Genomic DNA, 12,018 nt, shown 5'->3' on the forward strand with positions numbered 1-12,018 from the left:
AACAAACCATATCCTTGCCTTCAGAAGATGCACTCAGTCTATACTGATTCTGTATGTCCCTCATCCCCCCAAAAAAAGCTGTAAATAAGCTCAATTAAAAGCAAAAGTAGGCATGCTGGCCCATTAGAAAACAACAACAACCACAACTCCACAATCCACAGTAGGGTAATGTGTTTCACAAAGCAGGGGGTGAGGGAGATCAGAGTTTCTTTCTTATTTAAGCACAAAAACATGTTGTAATCATGACCTGCAAGATAAAGACCACAGACTGAGATGCCATTCATTTGAGGCAGTAGAATCTAGCACAAAAGTTGGCACCCATTTCACAATGGCTTTTTCAGATTACCATTTTAATCGGTAAGCAATCATTGTAAAATTGGTGCAGGGGGAATCTTTTCAATCCTGCAAAACCAACAGAAGAGTCTTGTAGCACCTGAAAGATTAACAAATTTATTATGACACACACGATATAATTCACTTCATTGGATGCATAAAGTATTATCCTGAGTTGCAGGGACGCAATTGGTGGGGAGCTTGTAAAAAGATATCAGAGGGAAACTAAATGCTGAATTATACAGTTGAGGATTATGACCTTTAGAACTGCAATGATGCACCAAAAACAGTAGTTGATAACACAGACATCTTTGCACTTGTAAACCAGTTTTTAGCACATCCAGTGTGGTTTTAAAAAATGTAAACCCAGCCCCTATTGTATTGATTCCATCTGCAAATAATAGCACTGGTGCGTTGTAATACAATAGTCTCATGGTTTGAGGTCACTTCATTCAATAATGAAGGTCAGTGACAGAGCATCCTGAGAAGCTGAAATGTTCCCTCATTGGCTTTTCTATACTGCCATTTCAGATTTGTGCTCATTCATTCTTTTGCATAGACCAGCTAGAAGGCAACTGATGGCATATATTACATTGGAAGATGAGCAGGTGAATTAGCCCCTCAGGTTCTATTGACATTCTTAGCTCCTGTAATAATTATGTTAAACTAGATACGGGAACAAAGTTGGTACCTGTCTCTGCCACAGCGTCTGGTCCCTCTTGTCCACAATCCTGTTTTATATGGCCTGTTACTCATAAAGAGGTGTTTTTAGGTTAATGGGCTGTCACCCAAGGCCTGTGATAGGAAAGTGTCACCAATGCATCTCAGATAGAAGAGAGGTTTTCAGTTCTGTAATCACTCTTGTTTTATAACAGATTGAACTAAGGAGGTAATTGACCTGATGTGATCAATCCTCTCCTCTGAACAGGTTAACCAAAATTGGATGATTACCAAAGTCTCAGAGCTGTTTGGAGAGTATCAGAAAGGATAAAATACAACTGAATAAAATAGGCATTCACAGCCACAACTGCAAGGAAAGCTTATTTTTTTATTTCATTTTTTAAATTAAGACTACGATCCTAAACACACCATGGAGTAAGTCCCATTTAATTCAGTGGATTTTATTTCTGTGGCACATGTATGAGAAGGTGTCTATGAGAAGGTGACAGTATACAGGGGGTTTTTAAACCATATAGTGAGAAAATCCCCTTATAAAATATGGGAAAAAATATAAATAAATACTAGAACCTAAGACCCCCTGGTGGACCTCACCAACAGAAGCTGTGGCAGTAAAAAAGAAAAATATGAAAGGAGACTGCCAATGTATAGAACGATATTAGAAGAAAAAAATAACAAATTGACGCTGAAGAAGTTTGAAGAAATTAGGTTGTACCTGACAGATTGGTTACATATTTTCAATTAAATGAAAGAGTAAGTATAGATTAAAAAAAGGATTTGAAAATAAGACATCAGATTTGGAAAAAGAACTAATCCAATCCAAAGGAAAATATATTTCAAAAATGTACAATCTGCATCTTGAGTGGGAGGTAAAAGAAAAGGTAAAAGAAAGGGGTGATGGTGCGTTGGGCCCAAGAACTTGGATATAATATTCACATGAACCAGTGGGAGAAATTATGGAAGGTGGACATGAAGTTTATAGCATGCTATCATCTTAGAGAAAACATCATGAAAATGATATACAGATGACACCTTACCCCGACCAAGTTGTATTAAAATAGATCAGAAGATTGCTGGAGATGCAAAAATGGTAAAGGTTTGTATATGCATATGTGGTGGGAATGCAAGAGCATAAGAGAGTTTTGGGACATCATATATACAGTAATGAATTAAAAAATATATTAAAATTCCCATTTACAAAGAGACCAAAAGCCTTCTTTTTAGGAATAATGTCAACAGAAATTTAAAAAAATAGCAGACCACTTTTCAAGCAATTTTTTTTAAAAAAAAAAATAGCAGACCACGCAACAACAACAGCCAGGATCCTGGTGGCGAAGAATTGGAAAAGTGGAAAGACCCCCAACAAAAACCAAATGGCAGGTTAAAATGATAGAATACTTACAATTGGCAAGGATGACAGGGAGAGTAAGAGGATACCTGATGCAGAAGATCAATAAGGAATGGATAGTATTTAAAGAATATTAAAAAAACTATTGTGATAACAAAAACCTCCTGGCAGATCTCCTGTAATATAAAGGTGTAAACAATAGAACTTCTTTGATAAGATTTTGGAAAAGAGAACAACAATAAGGCACTGTGTGATAAATAACAAAATGAGAAATAGTACAATGAGAATAATCGGAATTATATTTTAATTATTTTAATTTTTTATCTTTACCTTTTTCCTCTTTCTTTGAAAAGTAGTTGTAGATGTAGTGTGTGATGTAAATATTGTATTGTTGTGTGCTGTTATCTAAGTTAATGTTGATTGTTTAATAGTTAATAAAAATCATAATCATAAGGATTACACTGCAAATTTTAATGATAGGGTTGTCACCTGTTCATGATTTTTATGGGTTGCTCATATTTTGAGACCACAAGGAGATAATATTACAGAGTTCGTTGTTTGTTTGGTTTATTATTCTTGTTGCATCCCAACAGTCTTCAATGAGTGTGTTTTCAGTTTCCAAACTATGCATTTAATGGAGGAAATGGTTTCTGATGGTAGGTCTTTTTAAACTACCCATTTGTTGTTTGTAGAAAAACAATAGTATTCTAGCATTGTAGGGGCTTGGGAGAGATGACCCCCAGGGTCCCTGCCAACTTCACCATTTGATGATTCTGCTTCTACACTGTGGAGCAGCTCTCTGGGGTTTCAGGTGGGAGTCTGATCAAGCCCTACTACCTGGGAGACACCAGGACCTGGACCTGGGACATTCTGCATGCAGACAACACGTTCTACCACTACGTTACAGTGTTTCCCATCACTGCAATAAGGTTCTCCCAGCGGCCAGCAATCTGTAGCGGATCTGTTGGCTCTTGCATCAGCTCATTTCCAGCTTCCATCTCTTTGCTTATGCTTGTATCCATATGGAACTCATGAATGGGCAGAAAGCTTTTCTGTCCCACCAAGCCTTTGCAGGCAATTTAAAGCACATTGCCCACAATGGTCTGCTGGTGTTTGTCTCTAATTATTTTGCAAATGTAAACTACTGTGATATATTATATCTCTCTAATTTTGTTTGCTAATTTTTCTGGTACTGCTTCATGCCTTTAGTTCCCTGTCTTGCTGCCATGAAGACGCAGTGATGGGAAGCAATTCACTAGTGACATTTCTGCTAATTGAACACTTGTAAATACAACTGAGCTGCAAGAGAAGTAAAAGGAAACTATTCTGGGAAGTGCAACACCTTCACACATTTTGTGGGATAAATGTCTGTTTCTGTGGTCTGCCGATGTGAACAGGACCCTTGCAATGTTGCAAGCAGCTTCTTGTTCTCTTGATCTCTGTCCATCCAGGCTGCTAAAGCTGACAAGTGTATCCAGGGGCCTGCTCCCTTTGGTCAAGCAGTAGTACATAAATCCCTGAAGAAACCTCTGTGATGAAAAAGTTCGTTTTGCTGGACAAGTTGGATCAACAAGTGTTTCTTTCTTTTTTTTTCTGCCTGCAAATTGTTAATGAATGGCAGCCTCTGATTGGCCGTGGTTCCAGGAGGGAGAGTTTAAAAGGAGAGGTTTTAGAGAGACAGTTAGTTTGAGAGGGTTGGTTGAAGTGGGTTGGAATTGTGGTTGGAGAGGGTGGGAGATAGGTAGGGAGACAGGCTGAGGTATAAAGAGTGAATGGGAGAAAGAGTTGGCTCTGGAAAAAACAACTTCCATTCTAAGCGTATTGTGAAGGAAAGAGTGTGGTGTCGTATAGGAGGAATAGACTGGGAGGCAGAGGTTGAGCCAGGAGAAGTAGGAGCTGGAAAGGAACAGCCTACTTGGGACTCAAATCTAGTCTGGAGGGGAGAGATTCTTCTAAGGAAAAGAAAAAACTCCCAGTCCCAGTGAAGGGAGGGAGTGTGGAGAGCCCTGTGGTCAATTACTTAAAGTACCTCAGGAGCAGGATTGTTAAAGGGGGTGAATAACTGAAAGAAAGTATCAAGGAACCAAACCAATAATGCAAAAACAACTGAGGACAATTTTAAAGTGAAATCGCACTTTATTTCTGAACTAACCTAAGTTGAATCCATTTGTGTTATATACTATCTTGCCTTAAATAAATCTTTATTGTTTATTTAAAGAAAACCTGTCTGAGACTCCAACTTACTAGTTACCCCTTCACAAAGGTCCTTCGTAGCATACTCTGGGGCTAGAATTTTTAAGGGAAAAGGGATAGAAACCTTCATGTAAAGGGTTGTTCATGAAGGCGGGGGCAATTTATCTAAGTGAGAGTAGGCCCAAAGGCATGAAAGGAAAAAGTGTCATTGTGCCCGTTGCAACCTCCTCTTGCACCTTTTTTTGTGCTTTACGACAACCACCATCTGCTTGCAAATATCCCCTTCTTGGGCAACATGGTGAAGAGAGAGGTGGAGGAGCTATTACAGGAGTCTCTGGAGGATGCAGCCCATCTGATCCCTTATATCACAGTTTGATGACTGAGGTTTTCAGGGAAGACATTGGTGGTGCTCCCCCATGGTTCAGATGAACAGCTTGCAATTTACAGATTCTAGGCATTCAATATTATGGGCCCAGACCTGACTGAGTTTAGACAGCTCTCCTGCCTTTTGAACTTCAGACACTTGACAAAACCTTTTCTATTTTGTAGGCATTTTAAGATGGTTTCCTGATTCTCTGATTGGTTAGCAACTTACTGGCCTTGTTAAAATTCTGTGGCTGGCAAGACAAGGAACTCATTTTCAATTCAACCATCACACTTTCCAAAGTGCATAGTCAAATTCTTGCAGCAGTGAAGGTCTTCACAATCAATGCAGAAATGGGATTGTTGATCATACATATTTCAAAAGGAGATTCTTTTCAAATGCACTGCAAGAATCAGATGTGGTAGATTTACGGGCAAGGGATATTAGACATAATATACAGTTGGCATCATGGGAAAAATTATGGAGGGAAGATTTAAAATTTACAACATACTGTATGTTGAAAGAGAATTATATGAAAGTGATGTATCGCTGGTACTGAACTCCTACCAAGTTAGCAAAAATGTATAGAACAGCTACAGATATAGTTTGGAAGTGTAAAGAAAGAAGGCACATTTGACCACACCTGATGGACGTGCAAGAAGACAAAAGGATATTGGGAAATGATTCATAATGATTTGAAAAAGATGTTTAAAATTACTTTTGTGAAAAAACCTGAAGCTTTCTTACTAAGAATTTTAGATCCAGAAATACCTAAGGATGAGAATAGACAATTTATGTATGCTACAACAACTGCTATTTGCCCAAAATGGAAAGAGGACAAAGTACCTACAAAAGAAGAATGGTTGATAAAGATGATGGACTATGCCGAAATGGCAAAAATGACTGGGAAAATCAGAGATCAAGGGGACAATAAATTTAATAAAGAATGGGGAAACTTTATAAGTTACTTAAAAGAACACTGCAAACAATTAAAACATTGGCAGGATTCCAAACAGTTCTTGCAATGTGGTGGGAACTATGGTAAAAACTGTGTTTTAAGAAAATATGGAGAATATTATATGCTGCATTGGAAAAGAAGATCTTGGGAAACCATGGAAAGGTGGAGGGATTCAGAGAATCCAGTGTGTAGAATGACTGTGATTTATGTGAGATGATAATAGCCAAAAGCAAAAATGAATAAAAAAGAATGTAATAGATGTACAATGCATTCTGATTCTTACCATGCTTCTTTTAAAAACTAAACAAAACAAAACTCCTTACTTCTTTACTGAGTAGAGATAAACAACTAATGGCCTGGGAACTCAATCCATGTATTGGGAGTCATTCAAATCTATCATCCTGATGCAAATTCTAAAGCCCACACCTCCATACATTTACTCCATGCACTACTGTATGTGAAATCTACTTCCTACACTAAAAATTGTTTCAGTTACAGATAGGTAGCCATGTTGGTCTGCCATAGTCAAAACAAAAAAAATTCCTTCCAGTAGCACCTTAAAGACCAACTAAGTCAGTTCTTGGTATGAGCTTTCCTGTGCATGCACACTTCTTCAGATACACTGAAACAGAAGTTTCCAGACCCTTCTATTTAGTGAGAAGGTGGGGAGGGGTATTACTCAGAAGGGTGGTTGGAATGGGTGATTGGCAGAAATTGTTTGTCTGTGTTACTCAGAAAGTGACTTGGAACCAAGCCAGACCTAATTTTGTAAGTTTATCTGTAATAAACTCATTTCTTGTTAATTTTAGAAATGGCAAACACAACATGGGGGGGGGGAGCGCAGGTGGTAGTTACGGATTCAGATCTGTTTGCGGTGCTAAGGAATGGGTTTAAAACACCATGCCATTTCACCCAAGTTGCCCCCTCAGAACTAGTATTTGCCCTGCAGGAAGGGTGGAGCTTGCAGGCACCATGCAGCAAATTTGTTCCCCCCCGCCCCATTTTATTTTACTTTTGACTGTATAGAACCTACAATTCTGAATTTAGGGGAGGGGGTTTACTTTGTTGCTGTTATTGATAAACATGGGGAAGTCAGAAATCCTTTCTGATCTACTTAAAATCACCTAGAGCTCATCTACCTTCTGACCATCCCTGCCATGTGAAGAAAATAGAAGCTTGGGAAGCCATTCAGATTGGTGGGGGAAACAGAGCAGAAAGGATTAAAAATCCCCTTTCAAGCGCTTTCTGACTCCACCCACCCCCTCAACTGCAAACATGTGATGCCTTATCACTGATTTCCAGACATTGAGGCTAGATTGATATCAGCTGTCTAGCAAGCCTTTGTTCACATTGGTGGGAGGAGTCAAACTGGGACAACTGTGTTGTTAAGGGATCATAATAAAGACTGCTTAAATACTGATTACTCAGTACTGTCAGGAACTGATAGCAAATGCCTTGTGTGTTAAAATGTCTGGTTTGTTTTGCACAAAATTGTCAAATGTCATGAATTAAAATAAAGCAAAGGCATTCTAATGGGAAAAAAAACTGCCAAGAGTCAAAAGGCTTTGTTAGCATTGTGAAGAAAAACAAAACGTTGTCCCTGAGAAAACTGGAGCACTCTAGTCTCTCAGCACTCTAGAAATGGCAGTGGCAATGGTAACAGAATGTACAGTAGAATGGATATCTATACACATTATGTGAACTCAGAAATCAGGCCCAGTCTTCACAATGTTCTGCATGTTAGAATGTGCTTCCTCTAGGGAAAACACCATGAAGATGCTATGTAAAGTAAAGGGTAAAGGGACCCCTGACCATTAGGTCCAGTTGTGACTAACTCTAGGGTTGCGCTGCTCATCTCGCTTTATTGGCCGAGGGAGCCGGCATACAGCTTCCGGATCATGTGGCCAGCATGACTAAGCCGCTTCTAGTGAACCAGAGTAGCGCACGGAAACGCTGTTTACTTTCCCACCAGTGCAGTACCTATTTATCTACTTGATCTTTGACGTGCTTTCGAACTGCTAGGTTGGCAGCAGCAGGGACCGAGCAACCAGAGCTCACCCCATCATGGGGATTCGAACCGCTGACCTTCTGATCGGCAAGTCCTAGGCTCTGTGGTTTAACCCACAGTGCCACCCGCTTCCCAAGATGCTATATAGATGGCATCATACCCCCTTGAAACTAGCAAAAATGTATAAAGGAGGATCACTGATTTGTTGGAGATGTAAAACAGATGTGGGGTTATTTTACCATATGTGGTCATTGGGGAATTCTGGGATAACATCTATAATGAATTTAAGAAACTATTCAAACTCACCTTTAAAAGAAAACCAGAGATCTTTCTTTTAGGCATCTTACCATTAGAAATTATAAAACACCACCAGAAGGAAAACCTTCAAAAACTAGTTTATAAATTCTTACTGAAGCTACTAATCAGATCTTAGAACATGTCATTGGCCTGGTTGTACGTAACATTAACCCCTTAGTAACATTAACCATAGTGAATAAACCATGGTTACAACTGAGGCATCAGGCAGATAATCAGTTAAATCTTGATTCAATGCATTGTAGAATCATTAAAAGCACAATGAGAGCAGTTGTATCTTGAGAGCAGTTTGAATTTTTTTGCAGCACTTCATTGACAACATTGCAAGTTTTGGGCGATGGCACTTTAACTATAGCTAAGGAGGGTATCTAGGTTCACATGTAACACTAAGCTATGGTTAACATTAGCTAACATTTCTAAACTAGCTAGAATATTTAACCATAATAAATAAACCATAGTTATGGGCTGGGTTCACACATAATGCAGCTAAACCATGGTTTAAGAAACCATAGTTTAGTAAGCCATGGTTTTAGCATTCTATACAAACTGATATGCTAGGCAGGTTGCTGGAAGTCACAAGGGCTTACTGCCATCAGCAAAGCAAAACATTTCCAAGCAAACTCTGCCAATGAGTAGGGGTAGTCCACATGCTTCAGAACTCCTCTTCTTTTCAGGCTGCATGTTAAAACATACTCACACAATGGCAGTGATCAATCTCAGGATCAATTATGGTTCATCATGCCAGGAATAAGGCTGTAATACAAAGAAATCCTGTAATCTTAATTTTCAGATGAGGAATTCTCTCACAGTTAACTGAATAGATAATTTGTGCTCAGACCAAGGAAGTTGACTCTCTAAATAATTATCTTTTTTATGGACACAATCAAGCCCAACCTTATCATTCCAAGGGGCTAGGGTTGAGAGACAGAACTTGTCTAGGACCATCTCTTGAATTCATAGCTAGATAAGGCAACATGAATGAAACAAACGGCAACATGAATGAAAGTAATGTTTCCATGCTATGTTAACAGGACATGAATGTATCCAGGCCCCATAAAAGTGTGTGTGTGTGTGTTTACTTATACATATATATTCACTCACACTAAAGTAACTATTGTTTTACTGAATAGGAAACCCTCTTTTAACTGAGAAATTTGGAAAGTATGAAACTGAAGTAGACACAAGCTATTTGTTGTTGTTGGTTGGTTGGTTGGTTGGTTTGTTTGTTTGTTTTTAAACAACTATGAAGAGAGGCCATTTTCAGAAATGATTCTCAAAATAGTTATTTTTATTCAAATCTTTATTGGCATTGACCTACAAAAACTGGCAAGCACTAGAAAATAAAAATAACCACAAAAAAGTACTATATTCGGCACCTGCTAAAGTTGTTTTTGCTTAGGCTAGCCTATCTAGGCATGTAGAAATGGAATGTGTTTTAATATCTTTTTAGCTTACTGCTGATTTAAATTATATTCCAAATTTTTAAAATACTTGTTTTTAACTGTCAGTCATTGGTAATTTTAATGTTTTGTTTACAGAGATTCTATTACAATCAAGTGGTCTTTAAATGTTTCTTTTTAATGTATCTTTCTTAAAGATTTTCTTGGTTTACAAAAGTATGTGCAATCTCTCTCTCTCTCTCTTGTCTTTAAATGTTTTTAATTAATTAATTAATGCTCTTCCTGCATCCCTAAATCAGGCAGGAATAATCCAATGTAGATCAATCGGTGGGGAAAATTCTGTGCAGTGTTTGAGCTGGCAAGTAGTTTGAGGAGAAAGGATACACACCTGGTGCTTCAGAGATCTGCCTGCCCTCACTGTAGTCTTATTCTTATCCTGAATGCAATTGGAGGACAGCCAAGCAGAGCAGTTTCCCAAGTTATCATTCTCTTACGATTACTTCACACACTATTTAGATAGACATCTGAATGTTCAACAAATCCATGTAAATTTCAATTCAGATAGAGCTATTCATGACATCATAGATGTTAACATGGTGATCAAAGTTCTCTGTCAATAGTGTAATCACATTGATGAAGCAATACAGAAGAGTTTAAGTATTAACTGGTCAGGGTGGCAGAATCATTTGGTCTGGGTGAATAGAAACTGGTCTAGAGAGCAACAATTTGGAACAAAAATGAGGTTCACATTTAACAAAAAATAATAAGATCCAACCTCCCACTAAACTACACTTTTAAAAGCTACAATCCTAAAATCATTGAACTTTTCCCACTTGCACTTTGCCTTTGCTGTTTTATTACATTTTTAATGGATGCTTGTGAGGTTCATTTTAAAAGCAGTATATAAGTAAATGAAATGGTAGCGATTGAGAGGGACGTATTTCTGACTAAATGGATCTGTCTTGATTTATAATAATTAAAAATCATGATCAACCAAAAATAAAAGAGAACAAAAAACTTCCAAGCAGAGGCGGATTTAAGGCAGCCCAGACACCCCCCCCCCCCGCTGAGCCTGGAGGGGCCAGAGGGGAGCAAAAGGATGGAGGAATGAAAGGAGCAGCATGGAAAGCGAGAGGGGGCAGCCTTCCTCAGAGGCCAGACATGCTAATGCGCTTATCTCGCCTCCTGGGTGGGTCCCCCCTGCGGGGTGGGGTGGGGGGTCATTGTGTGAAGAGGGAGCGAAGAGGAGACCGAGGGTAGGGGGGTAGAAGCGGGGAGACCAGGGAGAAGAAAGAGGAGGAGGAGGAGGAGGGCCGCCTCAAGGTCCGACGGGAAAAGGTGGGGTCCTAGGAGAAAACTCTTGCCCCCAGGTCCCTTGACCACCCTCCAGGGCTCTAATGGCAATCGACCAGGTCAGGGCTTACCTGACCCCCCCACCCCCAATCTTCTATCCAAGTCGGCGCCCCTGGGTGGGATATAAATAGAGAAATAAGCTCGTGGAACTGAAATCCGGTTTCAGCACCATTTGGGTGGAAAGCAGAGGGAAAGCAAACCCTGAACCGCATAAGCAGAATTGGTCCCTTTTCTCGTCAGAAGCTCAGCAACGATTAGCTTGGTTTAAGATTAGGGACAAGAGGAAATACTGAATGATGAAGTGATAATGTGTAGCATTATAAACAGATTGGAATCTTGTAAGGCATTCCCAATACTCTCCAATAGCATCCTCATTTAACACTTTGAATTCCAGGATTTAACCCAATGTCTGAGTCACATCATCAAGATACTGTGGATTTTGGTTTGGGTGAACTCTTCCTTCGTGGAAGTTGCACGTAAAAGCAGAGAGGGGATCCGGCAGAACCAACCCCTTTCTGTATTCAGGCAACATTTCAAAAAGGAAGTGCATTATGTAGCATGGCAGGCAGGCAGGGCTCAGAAAAATCTATCCCCATAGAATCACATGCACAAAAACACACGTATATATATATGTCCATGTATGCTTTATTTTCTGCAAAAAAGTACAAAAATACATTGTGCTTACAACACAATACATCAAATATTAAAAAAACAAATAGCAAACCAAGAAACCAATAGTAATAATAAATTATTATAATAATAGCAATAATGAACAGCTTATACTTATACGCAAATTAAAATAACCACCAACCCCAACTAAACATTTAACCCACATCAACCTGACAAAAACAAAAGCAAAATTGTAACCTTTTGAAATATTTTCCCAATTGTTCCAACTCCAGATTTTGACTGTGGCCCTTATTTGAACAAGTGGCCAATTGTTTAGCTTTTATTTTTGATTTCTATTTTTTTAAAAAAAGATATTTATTGCAATTTTCAAACAATACAACAAACCTCAAAAACCAAAAAAAGGAAAGAATAAAAAACACCATCACAATCAAACAAAAA

The 12,018-nt window shown here is 38.8% G+C and overlaps 1 long non-coding RNA gene across 1 annotated transcript; it reads right to left on the reverse strand.

Moving 5' to 3' along the window:
- Window positions 1-261: 261 nt before the first annotated feature.
- LOC310845419 lies at window positions 262-10,433 on the reverse strand. The gene is made up of 4 exons (XR_014564689.1): window positions 9,986-10,433; window positions 8,895-8,950; window positions 1,025-1,128; window positions 262-433 (listed from the first exon to the last, which is right to left on the reverse strand). It is a non-coding gene; the product is annotated as an uncharacterized lncRNA (long non-coding RNA).
- Between the last annotated feature and the right edge of the window lie 1,585 nt (window positions 10,434-12,018).

Source organism: Podarcis gaigeae, assembly GCF_964106915.1.
Source record: "Podarcis gaigeae genome assembly, chromosome: 5".
NCBI classification, from domain to species: Eukaryota; Metazoa; Chordata; class Lepidosauria; order Squamata; family Lacertidae; genus Podarcis; species Podarcis gaigeae.